The following is a 19,767-nucleotide window of genomic DNA, read 5'->3' on the forward strand; positions in this document are numbered from 1 at the left end:
ACAAATTCTCTAGGACTAGGACACTTGTGAAAAATTAAATTTATTTGTAACGCAATTTTACGTCACGAGAGGCACATTAATAGAAAATATAAATGGAATAGAATAATTGAAGCACCAGATTTTACAGTGTTTTGAGACAGAGGCATTCTCACCTTGTGAGTTCATCAGTGTGAATAAAAGTTAAGGCTCTGCTGAAGTGTGTACCACATTTATCACATTAAGGGTTCTCTCCAGTGTGAGTTTCTGGTGTATTTAAATATGAGGCTCCAGCTAAACTATCTGCCACGTTTATAACATATATAGGGGTTCACTACAGGGTGAGTTTTCTCATGTCATCTAAGGTTACAGCTTTGTCTACAAGCCTTCCCACATTGATGAGACCTGCATGGTTTCACTCCAGTCTAAATTATCTTATGTTAATTCAATGATGAATAAAGGCTGAAGGCTCTTCCAAATTGATTGCAAGCATAGGGTTTCTGTCCTGTGAGAGGTCACTCATGTGGCGTGATAGTTGAGTTCTATGTGAAATCTCCTCATATTTGTTACATTCAGTGGGCTTTTCTCCAGTGTGAAGTCTCTGCTATTGATAAGGAAAGGAAAGACTGTTAAAAGTTTGCTCACATAAAATGCATTTCTATACTTCTCTACACATGAATTCTAGGCTGCTCCCTCAGTGATGGTCTCCACTAGCTACCCACCCCACCATGTTACTTATATTCACATAGAGTCTCACTTTGCTGAATTCATATACATTTTTCTAACTTGTAGCCTCTCACTGCCATTGTTTTCTGATTAAGTTTTTGGTCTTCTTTATTTTTCAAACACTATATACCTGAGCTACATTTAAGCAACTGCCCTTTTGAAACTCAAGGTACAGTTTGTTTTGGGGGAAAAATGGTTCCAAATGAAAACTATTCAAAAGCCTCTGCCGGGCCAGCGTTTAAGTCCACTTTCAGTCAGGTGGTTGGGCTGAATTCCTCTTACCCTAAGATCATGTCTCTAATGTGGACAGCGGGGTTTATCCCCATAAACTTACTATTGACCTTCAGATAAATGGCTTCTTCCTGAAGCTACTGTCTGTGAACATTTTTAAAATGTTTATCTTTAACACAGAGAAAAAGTATGAAATGGAGCAATATATAAGAAATTCGAAACATATTATAGGATATTGACAATTAGAATATATCTTGAAGGGTAAAACAAACGAAAAATAAAATGGGTGGGATGTTGGCGTGATAAAGATGAGGAAAAGCACCGAAAGGGAGGGATTGAAACGATGGGTGCTGCGTTGACGTTTAGCACCAGTAGCCACAGAGCCATCCTTTCCTCTAAGGCCAAGGAATATGCAGAAGGTTAGATTAATAAGATTGATAGGTTCACAGAATTGTGACACCATCGGAGGGATTTTTCCACATTGACTTCAACAAGATTCCAGAGACATTTCACTCAAAGAAACCTGCAATTGACATTACCCCAGTTCTGGATGAAGTTCACAGTCACATGTCTTGAAAGTCACTGATTCCTAAAAACATGCAGGACATTCTGGTTCAGGCTGCCCCATTTCCCCAAATGTCCAAAGGTGATGGTCGAGGGTGATAGTACTGAGAAAAGGCAGCTGTGTGTATCAAAAGCTCAAACCTGTTTGACGTCAAGTCCAATGTTCCTCTGGGCTGACTTGGCGTATGCCTTTCAAGTGCATCACAGAGATGGGCACACTCTGAATACAGAGTGACTTTCATGGCAAAGGAGCATCACATGAGGGGTAGTGTGAAATAACCTGCACAGTCCACAATAGAATGTTAATTGTGAGCTGACTGGCAATTAAAAAATGTGTACTTGGGAATTCATAAGTATCCCTGCTCCCCACTACTTTCAGATAAATCTACAGATTAGCACAAGACAGGCAATGTACATGTTCCACCACTTATCAGCAGTGACTACAGGCAAAGTATTCCCCAATACAAACCTCACTGTTCTCATGTGGGAAATACCTCAATAACCTCTCAAGAGAGTTGAGTGATTAAATGAGCTGACATGACATGTTTGAACATAACAAAATCCAATAAATAAAAGCTACAGGTGAATTAGTCACTAAAAAGTCAGAGAGCATTGATGCAATGTCCACCATTTTGTGTAAGTGAACAGAATGTATATACAACTTGGGGTCCGCAGTTGCTGCCTACCTAACCTCAACACAGAGCATGCATTCATCACCAGATATGAGGACAGACGGGCTCAACTTTACAAGCCAGCGGTCCCGGAGTTGCCAAACTGTAAGATGATCCCCAACTGACCTTTCCTGTGGGTTGAGGTCCCTCTTTCCCTCCTCGTTTCCTGGGACTTCACCACTTTGACTATCATGGTCTCTCCTGTAGCTTCCTCCTGTCTTCCCTGTTCAGAGACTAATCAGAGACTCTCGATGGTTCAGGCCTCTCCAGGGCTTCACATATCGCCACAGTTTTCTAAGTGTTCCTCTACCTACTATATCCTACTCAATGTACCAATTAAGGAAAAAATGCTTTCTGTAAAGTGCTTCCAGTTTCTGAACAAAGGTACCTAAACAGGGGGGAAATGGCTGGTTTGGAACAAGAATGAAAGGGCATATTTTGTTGTGACTTTTTAGAGTTTTCAAAATAGTCAATTGTATTCTCAGAAAATAGATTAAAAATTGGAAAAACAAAGAAAGAAAAAGCAAAATTGGCTCCACTGTCCTCTCTGGGCCAGTCCTGCTGAAGGGCTTCTTCTCTTTCCCCGGCCCCCTCAGCCCTGCATATCCATCTAGCCAGCATCTCTGACCCTAGACGTATTGATCTCACCTGTGCACACACCTCCTCCCCTTCCAGACCTTGAACTTCTGCTCTTGCTCATCCTTCCACTTGTGTCCATCACATGACAGAGCTCACTGCATTGCAGACTCGCTTATGGATTGAGTCACACCCCCGTCAACCCATGACTGAGCGGAGAGAAATATAACCTCTCATGTGCCCTCTTTACCAACACAGCCTTTATGGAGTCTGGAGCACGTCGGTATAAATGTTGGAAAAGAGACGGTTGCTGTATTAGCTCTTGCCCTACTCCACGATCCTCACAGAGATGCCAGACGACAGGACTAGTGCTCAGAGCCTTGACTCGCACCAGGATACACTTAGAGCACTCAGTCCAAGTGGTGACACCTTTCTATCCACCAGAAAGAGAGTTACCACTTCAGGAGAAAGAGCAGGTCCCCACTTACCTGGGGACACATTGCCAAGAACTCAGCTGCTAGTATTCTCTCTCAGAGACACTGTTTACTCTAAGCAGGAAAACCCAAGGAAAGAGAAGAAAGACATGAGACTTGAATCCTATCTAGAGTTTTCAGACCTAACAGTCATGAAGCCATAAGCCTTTACCTGGGAGTGAACAACCACCCCACCTGCAAATGTGAACTGGCCTATGAGAAAAGAGGAGTAATCTTGTTTCCCACGGTCAAACTAAGAAGGCTTTGGCTACTGCTTCTCATAAGGGAAATATTAGTATCCCAAATTTATTTATTAGGAAATAAAAATCAAAGAGTTTTTAAAGGTAATTAACCCATGATATTCCAAGTTAATAGTCAGTTTCCTCCCTCGCCCCAAATGCTAGGAGAACCTCCAGTGCACTGACCCCACTCTCCTAACATGTGTCCCAACCGTCTTCATTTTTATTCCAAATTAATCAAATCAAGTAATTTCAACATATAGTTATGAAGACCAACAATTTCCATATTCCTCTTTCCATATTCCTTCCAAATTCATCACAGTTGCTGGTCAAGATTCCAATCTTGGAGGGCTCCAAGTACCTGCTTCTTCCATGACTGAATCTAACTAGGATATTAAATCTGGTGGGGTTTGCAAATCTCCCAACATCTTTCAAATATCCCTGGACATTGTACTATATCTAGATGATTCAGTCTTATTCTATGTCTCACAAATATTTCAGACATTCTCCATATCTTTTGATTTTTAATCATTCTCAGTACTTTTGCCACTTTCCACAAAGGGACCACCTTCTACTAGACAGATTAATCAGATAATTTGAGGAAATTCTTCAGCTCACTGTCACAAAATCTACAAATATTCCTCACGGTTTATTCCCAAGCCCATAGTAAGAATTGAAGAATCATCTCTTCCTTGGCCAAGCACAATTTCTCCAATTGTATTCTTTTCTCTCCTGCCTCCCTGGAAACTTCATGTAATTGATTATAATTTAATTATTATTTACCTTGGTATTAAAATACAGATGCTCTAAAACCCTAAAAATATCTTCCTTCAATGTTTGATATCATCAAACAACACCAGTCCTTATATAAAGCCACACAAAACCCACAGCTTGATGGGCTGTTTGTAGGTTAAACATATTTATATAAAGACTAATCCTCCAGCTGCAATTCTCTTCCCAGAACTGGCCACAATTCACAAAACAGTGAGACCTCCGGCCAAGGCATCAAGACTGCTTTTGGAGGTTTTTAGAATATTAGCAAATTAAAGGAATCTCTTATAATTTCCTTACATGTATCTAAGTAGTTAACGTGTTGAGAAGGAAAAGTTTGTGTTAGGGAAGTTGTTCCTTGATTAGATTTATCCTGATTGGCATCCAGATTAAAGGAGTTCTTTCTTTATGATTATACAATATATGAGGTTATCAGATCTATTAACAGGAACCCACAGACAATTCTATGCCTGATTCTATAGAAAGAGACTAAAACTTTGAACTCAGGAGTGTGGCAGTTTCATACTTAAGTAAAGACACAAACACAGTTTTCCCACATATTTTGTTTCTGGTGATTACTAAATAAAATTTTCCCCAGGAGGAAACAAAGTAATTTATTATTCAGAGAATTATTAATTTAAAGATAGTTATTTAATTTGATTAAAGAACATTGGTCACAGGCCATCTGAGAGTAGATTAGGTTACTGTGTACATGGAATTTCTGTGCATTTACAATTCTTATGTAATAGTCAAGAGAAACTTGCTTTATGACCCTACGGTTTACTTTTCTGCAATTTGTCCAGAGAGGAAAACAGGAAAAAAAGAAAAGAAAAAGAAAAATGATGAGTAGAGATATCGTGAAATATTACGGGTGTTACCTGTAGGTTCTATTCAAGACAACGGAGAGAGGAGAGTTACTTAGCTAGTAATTTAAAGAAGGAATCTCTGAGGCACTGACATTTAACCTGAAAGTGAAGCGGTATAAGTGTAGCTGGAACTATGTATGTGTATATCAGGGAAGAGATGAACAGAGACGAGAGCGCTCATTGTAGAGATAAAATCGATGCTTGGTTCTGTTTGTGTGGTTCTGGGACGTTATGTCAATGACTGAGCCCCAAATAATTAGTGGAGCTGCTATCTGAAACTGCAGACGAGAGGAGTAGTAGTTTTTATTTGGGGAGGAAGTTCCTGGCTTCTGTCTGATATACATTTCATTGTAGGTGTCTGCTTCCCATGCAGTTATGGATGAGACCTCAGAAATGAAATCTAGTATTCGTTTTTACGCATTATTATCATAGTGGTAACAGGAGAAGACTGAATAATTATAACAGTTTTCGAAGATGGTGTATATAGTAAAAAGAGAGAAGAGGGCTACAATGGAGTCTTGAGATGTTGAAATAGTATTGTTTGAGGAGAACTGCGCACAGTACACTGGCAGGAACTGACTAGTTTAAAGGCAGTGGGGAGTTTGTGATGTCAGAGGACCTTGGAAATATAAATTTCCTGACGGAGGTCATAGTCCAATTCTGCTTGGATCCAAGTAAAACACGAGAAACATTCATTGGATTTAATCACGGAGAGATAACTATAATGTTATAAAGGTTTATGTATACGCAAGTCAACAGTAACAGGGAGATCACCCCTAGTAAATAAAACTGTGGGAGGGGCGCCCAGAGATTGTCACTAATCCTGCACTGCTCTTTCAGTTTACTTTGGAAGGAGGAAATTCATTGGGCAGGAACTAGAGAAAAATTGGTTCAGAGATTTTGTTTCAAGAATGAAGAAACTGAAAAAGATGAAAGGGAATGGACTGGGAAGAGAGGAGTGTTAGCTGGTAGAAGAGCTTCAGTTTACAATTAATAATAAAACAACCTCCAGAGAGCAGGAGAGAAGGGGATACATTTGAGAAAAATGCGCTTATCCAGGCATAGAAATGACTTTCAGTTTAAACAGGAGCGGCATCACCAATGGGTGAAGATTCAGGAATAGGTGTTGACTTCATGACAGTGAGCTGACACATTTCTTCGAATATTCTACTTCATCTGCATGGTAGGAGGTGAACACACTGTTGAAAGTGAGGGAAATTGGTTGAGAATTTCAGGGATTCAAAGAAACAAGGGGAACATTCGAAGTGTGTGCAAAGCATGGGAGAATGGTTTATGATCACGTCCTGGTAGGATGCAGATATTTATAAAACTCATTGGGAGATACGTATGATAGATGCAGCCATAGGAAGCGGAGTCTTTTTGTCATCTCTGATTGGGGTCTTGATCATCAGCTGTGCTGAGAGGTCAGAGGGACCTGAGAATTGTTCCATAAAACTCAAGAGACATGGGACTGATCGGGAGGCTGGATCAATGCACTGGAGGATTCCTGTGTTTGGAGAACCTAAGCACGGTAGTCATTGTGTGAACAGACTGGAGGGGAAGTGTTATGATAACAGGGAGGATTCCAACCACTGAGTTGATAGGCGACATATCCAGGTGAAATTTGAATCTGGGATCCACACCTCAACACCAGCATATTTAGGAATTTGAGATTCAGAAACAGCCTGAGCTACGTTTGAATTCTAGCTCTGTCATTTTCTAGCTCATGATCTTCTCACATAAGCAAAATTTCAGAACCTAGCTTATGTTACTTGTTAAAAGGTAACTAATCTATAAGTAACAGGGTTGTACTAAAGATAAATGAGCAAACGTAGGTAAATCTCAATCACAGGGTCTCAAAAGGAATGTTTTCCCTTTTCAGGATCTCAGGATCAAAGGGTTGTGATCCACCCCTCTTCCTGACACATTATCAGTATTTGTCTATGCAGTAGTTAATGATTAACATTGACTTAGGTAGCACTTGACAGTTGACACATACTTTCCTATAGAAAAATTATGAAGTGAAGAATGTTTCTCCCCATGACATTTAGTAGGACAGAACTCCACCTACTCTTTCACTAATGTATCTGAAGGTGTTGACTAAATTTCACCCCAAATTAAACTTCACTCTATATTTGATGAGCGTGTCTGCCATGTGTGGATTGTGGTAGTCAACAGTGGGCTTATGATGTACGTACTCGTGCTGCTTTCCTGTGCAAGGGGTTTTTAGCCCTGATTTGTGTGACAAGACCTTCCAACAAGACATGAGTCCCTGGATTGTTTTCCCCACTATGAAGTAGATCTAAAGTGGCCTGGCCACATGGTCCAAGGCCATGGAGGGCAGCAATAGGGTTGAGGCTCTCATGTTGCCTGATTCCCACATGGGGAGGAACCAAGGTGACTGAGGGCAAGGGCATCCGGGGTGTGGGGAGAGGGCACAGCAGGGAGGGTGTGGCCTCTGAAGCACTGGGGCGGGTGTTGGAGAAAAAATCCTGGTGCGTTTGATCAAGAATTATTTCATGAAACATTTGAGAGTGGTGTTCTTTCTGTGGAGTCAACATTCCCCAACTGAACATTTTGTGGGTTTCCTGCAGTTTGGTGTAACTCCTAGGAACTGAACATTAATGAAATAACTCTGAAAAAGTAGCTCTAATAAAAATACAACACCCAAGGATTTTCATGTTTTATGTGTAAATGAAAATATTACTGTCTTGATTATGTGCAGTAGCCTACACTGCCTTATTGTTGACCCTGGAGAGGGTGGGTTCACCATATCTACACATGCCTGGGGGTTAGGTGGTAGAGCTCATTCCCAGGTGAGTGGTTGGGGATTCACGCCTGGAATGCCTAACAATGCTTTAAATGCCTGGATTCTCTTGGTTGCTTTCCCTTTCCTCATCTTAACCTGCTCAGTTTTTCATCTGACCCTGCATAAGTATGCAGAGGCGGACAAGTGTTGGCTGAGTTCCTTACAATGAAACAACAGGTGAGAAGAGACTTATTTTTATTCTTGAATTGGTCCCTCTTTTGCCAAATGGTCAGGTTTCTCCTTTTGGCCTGGATCTTCTAAGTACACCCATGAAATACTAATGCCAGTTATGTTCACCACCCTGTTAGGGAGACTGATGTGGAAATAATCTTCCGTCATTCACACCCACTTGTTCCAGACTCAATTAATGCTGTGACTTCACAGAACACATGGGAGAGATTTTCACTAAAAACAATAAATACAGCCCTTAGCCTCAGTAAAGAAAAATTCCCTAATTACCATGTGAATGACTACAACAGCCTTAGGTGTGTGGTGAACACAGGTGATAGTAATGAGAGAAACAAGTTTGCAGACCTGGGGTGGGGGTGGGGGGGTGGGGGCTGGAGCAGATGTGAAAGGTGCTGGGGTGGAGGTGGATGCTGGACAATAAAGTGTAATGAGGAATTATTTACTATTTCTAATTTTTAAAATATTAAACTTTTTATAGACTATATTTGAACATTTTTAAGTCTACAAAAGAAGATAAATAAAATTTCCTTCCTTCACAATAACTCAATTATCCTATGTGTACTTTTTAAAGAGTTTCCTATTTATTTATTTATTATTTATTTTTGGCTGTGTTGGGTCTTTGTTGCTGAGCACGGGCTTTCTCTACTTGCTGCGAGTGGGGGCTACTCTTCGTTGAGGGGCACGGATTCCTCATTGCCGTGTCTTTTCTTATTGCTGAGCACGGGCTCCAGGCGCGCATGCTCAGTAGTTGTGGCTCACGGGCTTGGCCGTTCCGCGGCACGTGGGATCCTCACAGACCAGAGATGAAACCCATGTTTCCTGCATTGGCAGGTGGACTCTCAACCACTGTGCCACCAGGGAAGTCCCTCCCTATGTGTTCTTCACCTTTGTTCAAACTTGAAAATTGAATGTAACATACGCAGATTATTCTTTTCTTAATTGTAACTGTGTATTGAGGAGAAAGTGTATGATAGAATGAAATGTAGGGCACTGGACAGCAAATGACACATTAGGGAGCTCCAAGCCCTCACTCCCCGCCAGTAACATCAATACAGCCACCAGGGTTTGTCAGCACAGGGGACCCAAGAAGTGGCAACAATGATCTCTTTTCTGCTCCCACCACTCTCAGACCTGGCATGAGTACGGATTACCTGCCGATATGTGTGTGTGCGTGTGTGTTTCTTTTTTCTTTGTGTCACAGCTGGACTTGCTGATTGAGCCTGCGTGTTTTAAGAAAGCAATAGCCATGTTGCGCTAACAATACAGTGGACCCTCCGTCGCTCTTTTGTCTTTGGGAGTTGAGTGCACACAAAATTTGTTGATGGATCCAGGCGCGAACTTCCAGTTGTCCTCTTGGCTCATACCTGCTATGTCAGGGGAATGTTCTTCCCTTGGGAAATCAGCTCAAAGCTTTTGGAGAGAAAGGCTGCACAGTTGTAGGTTGGGGCCAGCAACCCTCGGCATGGACGACTGGGCAAACCAAGTGAATTGCTAAGGGTTCCTGATATGAAGAAACAGGCTGAGGACATAGGGAGGCCAGGCCTGCAGAGTGAAAGTTCTTCTTGCCTGTAGGTAGCTCTGGGTGTGGGTGGAGGAGAGACATTGAGGGGCTGAGATGCCAGCTGCCTGTCCCAGGACTGCAGAAGGAGGGGGCAGAAAAGCAGGAAGTGTGGCTCATGTTTGTTTCTGACACACTCATCGTTCTGGTTCTTGACCCCAGGCTGTAAGGAGGAATTTACTCTTGTTTTGCAAAGTTGTTTTACCTATTCCAATCCTCTACTTTTCCATTTACTCTTTTCAAAAGATATATATAAACTCGCTATTTTCATTAAACAGCTTGTCATCAACATTTTTTCCAAGTCAATACCTATACATCTAGCTCATTTAAAAAAAAAATCAATAAACCAAAGCACATAGTGATATTACTGTATTGTCTGAATGTACTTGAAATTTACTTACCTGGTCCCTCTCATTGACTGTTTTCTAAATGTTCTATTCTTAAGTAATACTGATATCAATATTCTTAGTACACATGTAGTTGCACAAATGTTCCCACCTACCCACTTCTTGTCATTTGACTTTGCTTGTGGAATATGTAAAGATCAATTAGGTGGTCAAGTTATCAATCGTTTCCTTTATGGCTTCTGGGCCCTGGTTTTGATGTTTTAGTAACATCTCCACTCTTTAATTACAGAATAAAATGTCGTCCGTGTTTTCTATTGGTACGTTCATGGTTTCAGCTTACAGTTCACGCAGTCCATCCCCCTGCAGAATTTTCCTTGTTTACAGCGGCCGGCGGCCCAGGAATAGCGTGAAGAGCACGTCTCCTTCGCGGCAGCCTCCCGGCACCATCCTCCCAGCTCCTCGTCTCCCGTCTGCTGCCGGGGTCGCGCCGTGTCGTGCCGAGCCGGGCGCTAGCTCCGAGGCGGACTCCCCGAGACGAGCTCGGGCGTTTGGTCGGCCGGCACTGCACCCTCGCCTTTAGGCGATCGGGATCCGGCCCGGGGACGTTCGAGCCAGTGGTCGGGCGCCACCTGGCGGCCGCTTTTATATCGTCCCTTGTCTCCGGAGCTTCGGCGATCTTCGCGAGGGCTGACTTTCGGACGCCGGGCGCGAGACAGCGTTCCGGGAGCCCGGCTATGCGTGTGGCGACTGTCCCGGTGGTCGAGGGGCATGGGCTCCTCCTGCGTTCGCTGGAGATTGGGTATGTAGGTTCACGAGGGTGTGATCGTTGCCTCGCTCCCTAGTAGGATGTGAGGGTTGCCTATCTTGGTCGACCAGCAACCGCCCCTGCCCCTGCCCCTGCCCCTCCAGCCACGAGAATTAAGCGGACTCGACCCTACCTGGGGCGCCCGCCGCGTTGTGTACGTAGAGGTTCTTGCGAGCCCTCCGGAGCGCCTGAGGCTCGATGGTCCGTCCTTCTGAGTCACTTTAGGAGCGTTCATTTTTCTACCACTTCGGTCCACCAGCGTCCCACTCCGGACGTGGGGAACGCACCGGGCACGGGCGTTGAGGCCGCTGGAGCGCCGATGTGCATGTTGGCTGGCGCGCTTGGGTCCCGGTCTCCGGGGCATGGGCGCATGCTGCTCTCGCGGGATTTGGACGTGCAGACATACCTATTGTGAGGACGGCGCTGCGCTCCCTAAAAGTCGTTGAGTGGTGGGTCTGGGCGGTTCGACTGGCACTCCCTTGTGTCCCTTGCACGTGAAACGCCCACATTGAAGCACGTGGTCAAGACGGTGTATCCATCACCGGAGTCGTACGTGTGGCCCGGTGGTCGTACTTCCGCTTTCCAAGTGTCGCCTGAGAGTGGTTCTAAGTCTCCTATGGACGTGGACGCCGCCAAGTTTCGCCGGCCTTCTCTCGATCCCGTCCGCCCTTATTCCCAAATATGATTTTCTTCGCAGTGGGTAGGGCCCGAATGGCGTAACGAGGAGGCACTGGAAGTGCGACCCCGGCCTTCACGTCCTCCTTCCCACGGACCGCCACGCCCCGTCCAGTAGGACGCCCGGTGCTGCTTCTTGGCCGCCTTGGGAAAACGGTGCGTCCCGGTCCCGTCGCTGTGGTGGAGCTTCTCCCCTGCGGCTACTTTCTCCGAAATCCGCGAGAAGCGGTCATGGGGCTCCGCAGACGGTGTTCCCCTGCAGGGCGAGGTGCGTCTACGGGGGAGCGCCCGGCGTCCCCACTTCTGTTGTCCTCGTCGGCGAAGCTCTTGTGTGGACCAGGTCCTCTCACCACAGGTGAAAGCAAGGACAGTCGCGGGCGAGAGGGGAGGGCGCTCCAGGCGCAGCCACGGTTCCGCCTGTGGCTTGGTGGTTGGAGAAGCCTAACAAATGGGGAAAAGGGAAGGTGCCTGGGGCGTCTGGTGATGGTCGTGAGGAGGCATGAGGCGATGCGCGGTCCTGGGTGGGCGCGGTTGTCAGAGGCTCCTCGTGAGAATCTCGTACCGGAATGGCCTCTGAACGCGCGTGTGGACGAGGAGACAACCCGTGGAGAAAAATGGGACCTGTGCTGGGCCAGAGGGGATGAGTTCGGACGGGTGGAGGCGCACCTTCTCTTCCGTGCCATCCAGATCTGTCCTGGTGGTTTTTCCTCCATTTGGTTGTTACCTGGCGTCTGCTGCTGCAAGGAAGACTAGATGACCATACAGCGTTGTCGTGGCAAGAAACAATTTCAGTGACTTGGGAATTTGTTTTGAGATCCACTAGTGTAGACACTGGTGAAGTGAGAAATTCTGAGATCTACAGAACTGAAAATTACTATTGTCGTTACTCAACAGCATTATAATTACCATTGTTTGTAATTAGTGATAAAACTGAGTAAAGTTGAGTCACACAGTAGCTGACTAATTGGGGATGATCAAAAGGGGGTTTTCAGTATTTCTAAATCCTGCTAAATGGGCAGAGGGCAAGGTGGAGACAGCAAGTATGTGCCAGGTAAGGCTGTGACGGATGTGAGAATAAAGAGAGGTGCTGAGCAGATTATGGAGGGTTTCTGAATGGTACAAGAGGCTGGAAAGCATTCTTAAAGATATGTGGGGGGACAGATCTGGTAAGTTGCAGTTTACAGAAAGAGAAAGGCTCATTGCTAGTCTCCACAAAGGGCTCAGTAACTGAGTATCTTATCAAATGCTCTGTTAAAAACACTGCAGGTTATAAATCCTTTGGAAACATACCCTACACATTTGCTAGCAGCAGAATTATGCATTGCTGCATTGTTTGTAATATAAACAGATTATTGAATATCAGCGTGCATCCCAACGTGGATTGGCAAAGTGCATTATAGTACGTCATCCATTCAGTGCACTGTCATGCAGGAAACGATGTCTTGATAGAGGATAATTTGCAAGATACTGTCAAATGAATAAAAGCAAGATATAACAACACCCTGCCTAGTATTCTATTTGTGTTTTTAATTAGGGTGCCAAGGAGAAATGTATATTCATATTTGCTTGTATGCACGTAAAGACACTCTGGAAGTTTGCCGTGGGAAACCAGATACATGGCTACCTGTGGAGGGCAGGGGCTCCTGGGCAAAGAGGGGGAGGCGGTGTGGGGCACAATGTAATGCAATTTTCAGGACCTTCAACCATGCACATGTATTACCACCTCTCTAGAAATCCAAGAAATTGAATTTTTTAAACCTCCAAGGATTAAAATGCATTTACTATTTCTACCAACTGAGTACATGTCAAGTTTGTTTCACCATGGAGCTATGCCTTCTCTAAAATGTCTACTCAAGTCTTCCATGGTGATTTTGACTATTTTCCCTTACTTTGGTAGCTGACAAAGAAAACCAGGGGAATCAACGGATGTGTAATTCATCAGCCCCTGCAGTGGCTCCCTGGCGTTTTTCTTTCAAATACTTTATACACTGTGTTTTCTGGTGCTATTTTCATAAGTTTTATTTGCAAGAAAGAGGATAGAGGATAAATAAGCTGTATTAGGGTTTTGCTAGGGTTGCCAGAAGAAGATAGTGCAAACTGGGAGGCTTAATTTTCTCACAGCTCTGGAGGCTTTGAGTTCGAGATCAAGGTGTCTACAGGTTCAGTTTCTTATGAGGCCTCTCTCCCTTGCTCGGAGGTGGCTGCATTCTTGCTGCATCCTCAGATGGACTTAACTCTATGAGCTGAGTGTGCATGGCTGTGTCCTAATCTTCTCATAGGGGCACAGCTCTGGGTTAGGGCTCACCCTTGTGACCCATTTTAACTTCATCATCTCTCCTATAGCCCTATTCCCAAATACAGTCACATTCTGAGGTACAAGGGTCTGGACTTCAATATGTGAACTTACAAGATTTCAGTTCAGACCTTAAGGGAAGCTGCTCCCCGTTGGTTGAAGCAGAAATCTCAGAGGAGAGAGGAGTCTTCCCACATGGTCTAGAACTTCTTGACACAGCCAAGTCATGACCCATAAGCCTGATTCCGTGGTTTTGCATGTCTCTGTGACAGAGAGTTTAGGTCAGGGAATGACTAAGGAATTATGTCCTCAGTACATTGTCACTAAATATTTCTGCCTTTTGGAGGCCAGGTGTTCACAAAAGTAAAGAAGTTATGTTTTGCTCAGCAAGTTCTTGGCCTTGGAAGTACACAACTCACTGAGGAATCAGCCTCAGTGTCTCCCATATCCTGATCAGGCCATGGACACAGGAGCAGGAGACAGCCATTAGAGGCCACAGCCTTGCTGGGAAGCAGATGCATCACCAGTTTAGCTCAATCAGATGTGTTCTAGGTGCTGAGCTTGAGGAGGGCATCAGTCCTGGGACACTGTGGACACGATGCAGAAAAATTACCTTAAACCCTGAGTCATACTTAAATAGAAAAACTGAGATATTAATTCTTATTGCCTCCACTGAGCTATAAACTTGGTGAAGGGGGTTATGTTATACGTTTCACCTCTTAGTCTCCAGAAAATTCCACATGCTGGAATTCTGGAGACTCAATAAATATTTGTTACTTTAATGAGTGGTGTGTGAGAGAGCTACCTGATTTTTCTTGAAGACTCTTGTCCTATGATAATTTACAAAATCCAGAACACTTGGGAGATATGTTCTCCCTTAAGTATCTGATGGATACTGTGGACCCTCCACCTAGTAATGCACATGCACAGACACAAACACATTGCTGCAGTCGACCTCAAGTGTTCTATTTCCCTCTTTTCAAGCTCATAGACCAACCCTTTAGCCTTCTATATATATGGGCTTTATACTCGTTTTGTGTGTGTGGGTGTGTGCGTACATCAAGAAAGAAAAAGTTAATGGATTTGAAGGGAGAGAACACATCATGTAGCTCCTGCCCTCTCTCAAGCCAACCTGACAGCAGATAAACTTAGGACATAGGCATTCTCCACGGGGACCATCTCTTTTCCCCAGGTCTTTATTTATTTTTCACATCTTTATTGGAGTATAATTGCTTTACACTGGTGTGTTAATTTCTGCTTTATAACAAAGTGAATCAGCTCTATAGCCTGGTCCTTATTGATTAGCACCATTCTCATTGGAGGAAGAATGGAACTCGGGAGGGGGACCAAGTCCCTCTGATTTCCCTGGCTCAGGGTGCAGAGGGTGGGAGGGGTGCCCCAGCCCCTGCCCCTGCCTCTGTTTACTCCCTGAAAAGTAGGGTCCACAGCCTCAGCTGCAGAAGAAGAGCCACTCCTCTTCTCTTTGCTTATTGTTCTCATGCAATATCTCTTCCAATATTTTCACTTTCAGCATATGAATGTCCTTACTTCTAAGTGAGTCTCTTGTAGACAACATATAGTTAGACCCTTTTTGTGTCTATCTTGTCCATCTTTGTTTTTTTAATGTTATTAAATATTCACGTATATTTTAGTATGAAACTTATAATTTTATTTCTTTATATTTAAATCTTTAAGACCTACATAATTTATCTTAGTATCCAAATTGGTTTAAAAACAGCCACGCCTGACTCTGTATATTAAATAATTCAACCATTTTACACTTAACTTAAAACGACATCCCTATCACATATTAAATTTTTGTTTTTCCTTTTCCGCCTATGTCATAAGAATGTCCAGAGGAACTGAATTTAGTTGACTTCTTTAACTGTATAGAATACCTAGTCGTATTATATGAGAAGGCCATGGCAGGAGAGAAATATAATTCTACACACTAGTATGTATTCTAGACTGACTAGTCTCTTTCACTGACCATCAGACTATTTCTACTTGGCTTTGTATTTCCAGTGAAGTTACACTTTCATATCCACATGGATACCATGGCTTAAAATGCCCTGTACATGCTCAATATACCTGTAAATTCATTTATCGACATCATTCGGTGCCTACTGTGTACGATGCACCAAGCTAAGGAGTGAACCAGACAAATACAACTCTTCCCACAATGTGGCATGAATATTATCTGGTAGAAGACAATCCTTAAATATTCACACCAATAATCCATCACAGCTGTGTTTGGTGCTACAAAGTATGCCCTTTGCAGCTGAGAAGTCTCGTTTCCAGATCTGTTCACTTCTGCATACTTTGAGTGCACAGCCGATTTCCAATTCCCAATGAAAAATACCAGAAGGAACTTGGAGAATTATCTTCAGTGTATTTACAAGATGTCATAAGCTAATGAGAGGAGTAGGAAAAAATAATTAAAACAAACCCCTAAAATATTAGGCAACAAAGTCTCATCAGCTCAATGCACTTGGAGACAGTCCTTTAAATTCTCAGGTCTATATCCTGAGCAAAGCCAGGCCCATGACAGATGAGGTCCCAAACAAGTTAAATAAGATCAAGAATGTGGCAGAAAGGCAACTCCAATGCAGGATCATTTTGCCTTTTGAAAGGGAAAACCTGTTACTACCTCTTTATGTACTGTACCCTATTTTCCTGGGATGTCCCTATTCTCTACAATGAATAGGTTTCAAAACTGTGGGCAACTGGAAGGAATAATTTTAATAGCTGAAACAAACAAAAAATTCCTTTATGAGAAAAAGAAAAAAGAAAACCAAAAAAACACAAAATTTTCCAACCAGCAAATTTTACATGCATTGAGAGGCTACAGAGTCACTGACAGTGATTAAACCACAGAGCACCAGTTTTCCAGCTCAAACTGGAAAGGATTTGTTTTAAATTAAAGTAGATATGTCTGAGGGCATCTAAATATAAGTAATTCTTTACTTTGTAAAAAATTTCTCCCTCGCGGTGGGATAGGGAGGGTGGAAGGGAGACGCAAGAGGGAGGGGACATGGGCACACATGTATACATATAGCTGATTCACTCTGTTACAGACCAGAAACCAACATAACATTATGTAGAAACTATACTCCAATAAAGATTTTTAAAAAAAAAGTTCTCCCTCAATGAACCCATTTTGATGGTAAGAAATAAATGTGACTTTATAATAACCTAAAAAAAACCCAACCTAAGTTTTTGTTGGTTTTGTTTTGTTTTGTCAGTATGTGGGCCTCTCACTGCTGTGGCCTCTCCCATTGCGGAGCACAGGCTCCGGATGCGCAGGCTCAGCGGCCATGGCTCACGGGCATGAACCCGTGTCCCCTGCATTGGCAGGCGGACTCTCAACCACTGCACCACCAGGGAAGCCCCAAGAGGCCAATTTAAAACAAAAACAAATGGGTAACTTGTATTTTTACTTTAAAATAAGTTTGAGATTTCCGAAGTCTATGCTGATGAAAGAGGATGCCAACAAATTCACTCATCACCATACATAAAGTTAAGCTTTCTAAACTAAATCTCTTTAGCATGAGATCAAAAACAGTCTGCTCTTAGAAGATTCCCCAAATGCTATCTCTTCCAACTCTTTAAAAGCTAGCTTCTGTTTCTCCAAGAAGCAAAATACATTCATTTTTGCAAACAAACACTATAGATATCTGAAATGCAAAATAACCAGCAAGCCACATTATTTTCCACAGAATTAGCGGGAACTATCACCTGTTTCTCAGATTGTTTATGTCCCTGTTTTCTTTTTCTTCACTGGCAGGACGGTCCAGAACCTCTATTTTGCCTTTTCCATCTTCTGAATGAGGAAGCTTAATTGTATCGATGGTGACTTCACCTTCAGAAGAGGTGCTATCATCTTCATCCTCAAATTCTGAACTGTCCTCTGAACTGTCTTGTGAATTCTCTTGTGAACTGTCATCTTCTTTTGAATCAGACTGATTCATCTCAAACAAGGCCACATCCATTTGCATAACTTTTCTGAGAGTCTCGTCAATATTTTCAATATTGAAATGAGCAGGTGGTGCAGCTGCCATTTCTTTCCTTAGCTTTTCGTTTGCCTGAGCCATCTGTGGGAGAAAGCTCTGTACTTGGTCCAATAGGGGACTCCTCTCTATCCTGTTTGAAGAGTGGAATTCTTTCTGGAATTACGCTTGGAGTTGATGAGCAACCTGTCCCATATACCTCCGCGGCCGCCCCTGCCCTCCATCAGCAGCTCTCTGGACACCAAGACCCTGGAGCTGTCCCGGGAAAACGATGAACAACTTGCATCGGGCTGGGATTTGCCGTGGGCCTCCCTGCTGCTCGCCCGTCTTTAGAGCAGCCCCTCCAGGCCCAGATGCCGGAAAAAGGCTGGGGACATCTTTGTTTTTTAACTGATGAGTTTAAACTATATATATATGTATATATATATATATATATATATAAATTACTGATATGGAATGACATTTAATTGCCAATTTGTTTTCTCTAATGTCATATAGCTTTTCTGTCCCACATTTTCTCACATACTGACGTCCTTTGTTCTTACATTTTGTACTCATTTTCAAAATTAATTTCTTTGGCTGTTCCAGGTCTTAGTTGTGGCATGGGGTGCCTTTGATCTTCTTTGCAGCATGCGAACTCTTAGTTGTGGCATGTGGGATCTAGTTCCCTGACCAGGGATTGAGCCCAGGCCCTCTGCATTGAGAGCGTGGAGTCTTCGCCACTGGACCACCAGGGAAGTCCACTGACTTGACTTACTTTTAATTTCCTTATGTGTATATTCTATAGATAATCAATTTGTGGATACCATGGAGGTTACATATAAAATCCTATCAAACTAGCTTAAACTGATACCAACATAATTTTAATCACACACAAAATCTCTATTACATCTCCAATTACATTACACATTAATTACATGTTATTAATGTCACAAGTCACATATTTACACATTAATTACATGTTAGTAATGTCAAAAGTCACATATGTATACATTGTTTTCTGTTAATGTAGATGTACGAATTCGTTATTTGGGGATGCTATAACAAAATGCCACAGCTTGGGTAGCTTATAAACAGAAGTTTATTTCTCATGGTTCTGGAGGCTGAAGTGTGAGATCAAGGTGGTTAGGTAAAGGTCTTTTTCTGAGTCATAGACTTTTCATTATATCATCACCTGGAGGAAGGGACTAGAGAGCTCTCTGAGGTCTCTTTTAAAAGCACACAAGAGACTTCCCTCGTAGGCCAGTGGTTAAGAATCCGTCTTCCAATGCAGGGGACATGAGTTCGATCTTTGGTCAGAGAACTAAGATCACACATGCCGAAGGGCAACTAAGCCCATGCACCACAACTATTGAGCCTGTATGCTGGCTCTACAGCCTGTCTGCCACAACTTGAGAGCCTGTGTGCTGCAACTACCGAGCCCCCATATCACAGCTAGATATGAAGCCTGTGCGTCACAACAAAGATCCCACGTGCTGCAACTAAGAGCGAATGCAGCCTAATAAGTAAATAAATACATATTTTAAAATAAATAAAAGCACACACATTATGTTCATGGTGGCTCTGTCCTCATAACCTAAGCACCCCCCAAAGACCCTACATCCTAATACTAACACATTTGGAGGTTGTATTTTTAACATATGAATTTTGGGGGAAACAATCACGCAATAGCAATAAATTTATAATTATTTTAATATTTTGGTTTAAAAAATATCCTAGAATAATAAAAAGTGTAGCTACAAGTCAAAATTATAGTGTTTTCTCTATTTGTCCATTTATTTACCTTTATCAGAGACATATATATTTTCATATGGCCTCAAATTACTGGTGTCCTTTCATTTGAACTTGAAGTACTCCCTTTAGCATTTCTTGAAGGATAGATATTATGGTACTGAACTCCTTCAGCTTTTGTCTGAGACTGTCTCTCATTTTCCTCATTTTTGAAGAATAATATTGTAAGATATAGAATTGTTGGTAGGTAGTTTCCA

The 19,767-nt window shown here is 42.9% G+C and overlaps 1 pseudogene; it reads right to left on the reverse strand.

Moving 5' to 3' along the window:
• Positions 1–17,113: 17,113 nt before the first annotated feature.
• Positions 17,114–18,337, reverse strand: LOC125961088 (NOP protein chaperone 1-like; annotated as a pseudogene).
• Between the last annotated feature and the right edge of the window lie 1,430 nt (positions 18,338–19,767).

Source organism: Orcinus orca, chromosome 14, assembly GCF_937001465.1.
Source record: "Orcinus orca chromosome 14, mOrcOrc1.1, whole genome shotgun sequence".
Taxonomy (NCBI): Eukaryota; Metazoa; Chordata; class Mammalia; order Artiodactyla; family Delphinidae; genus Orcinus; species Orcinus orca.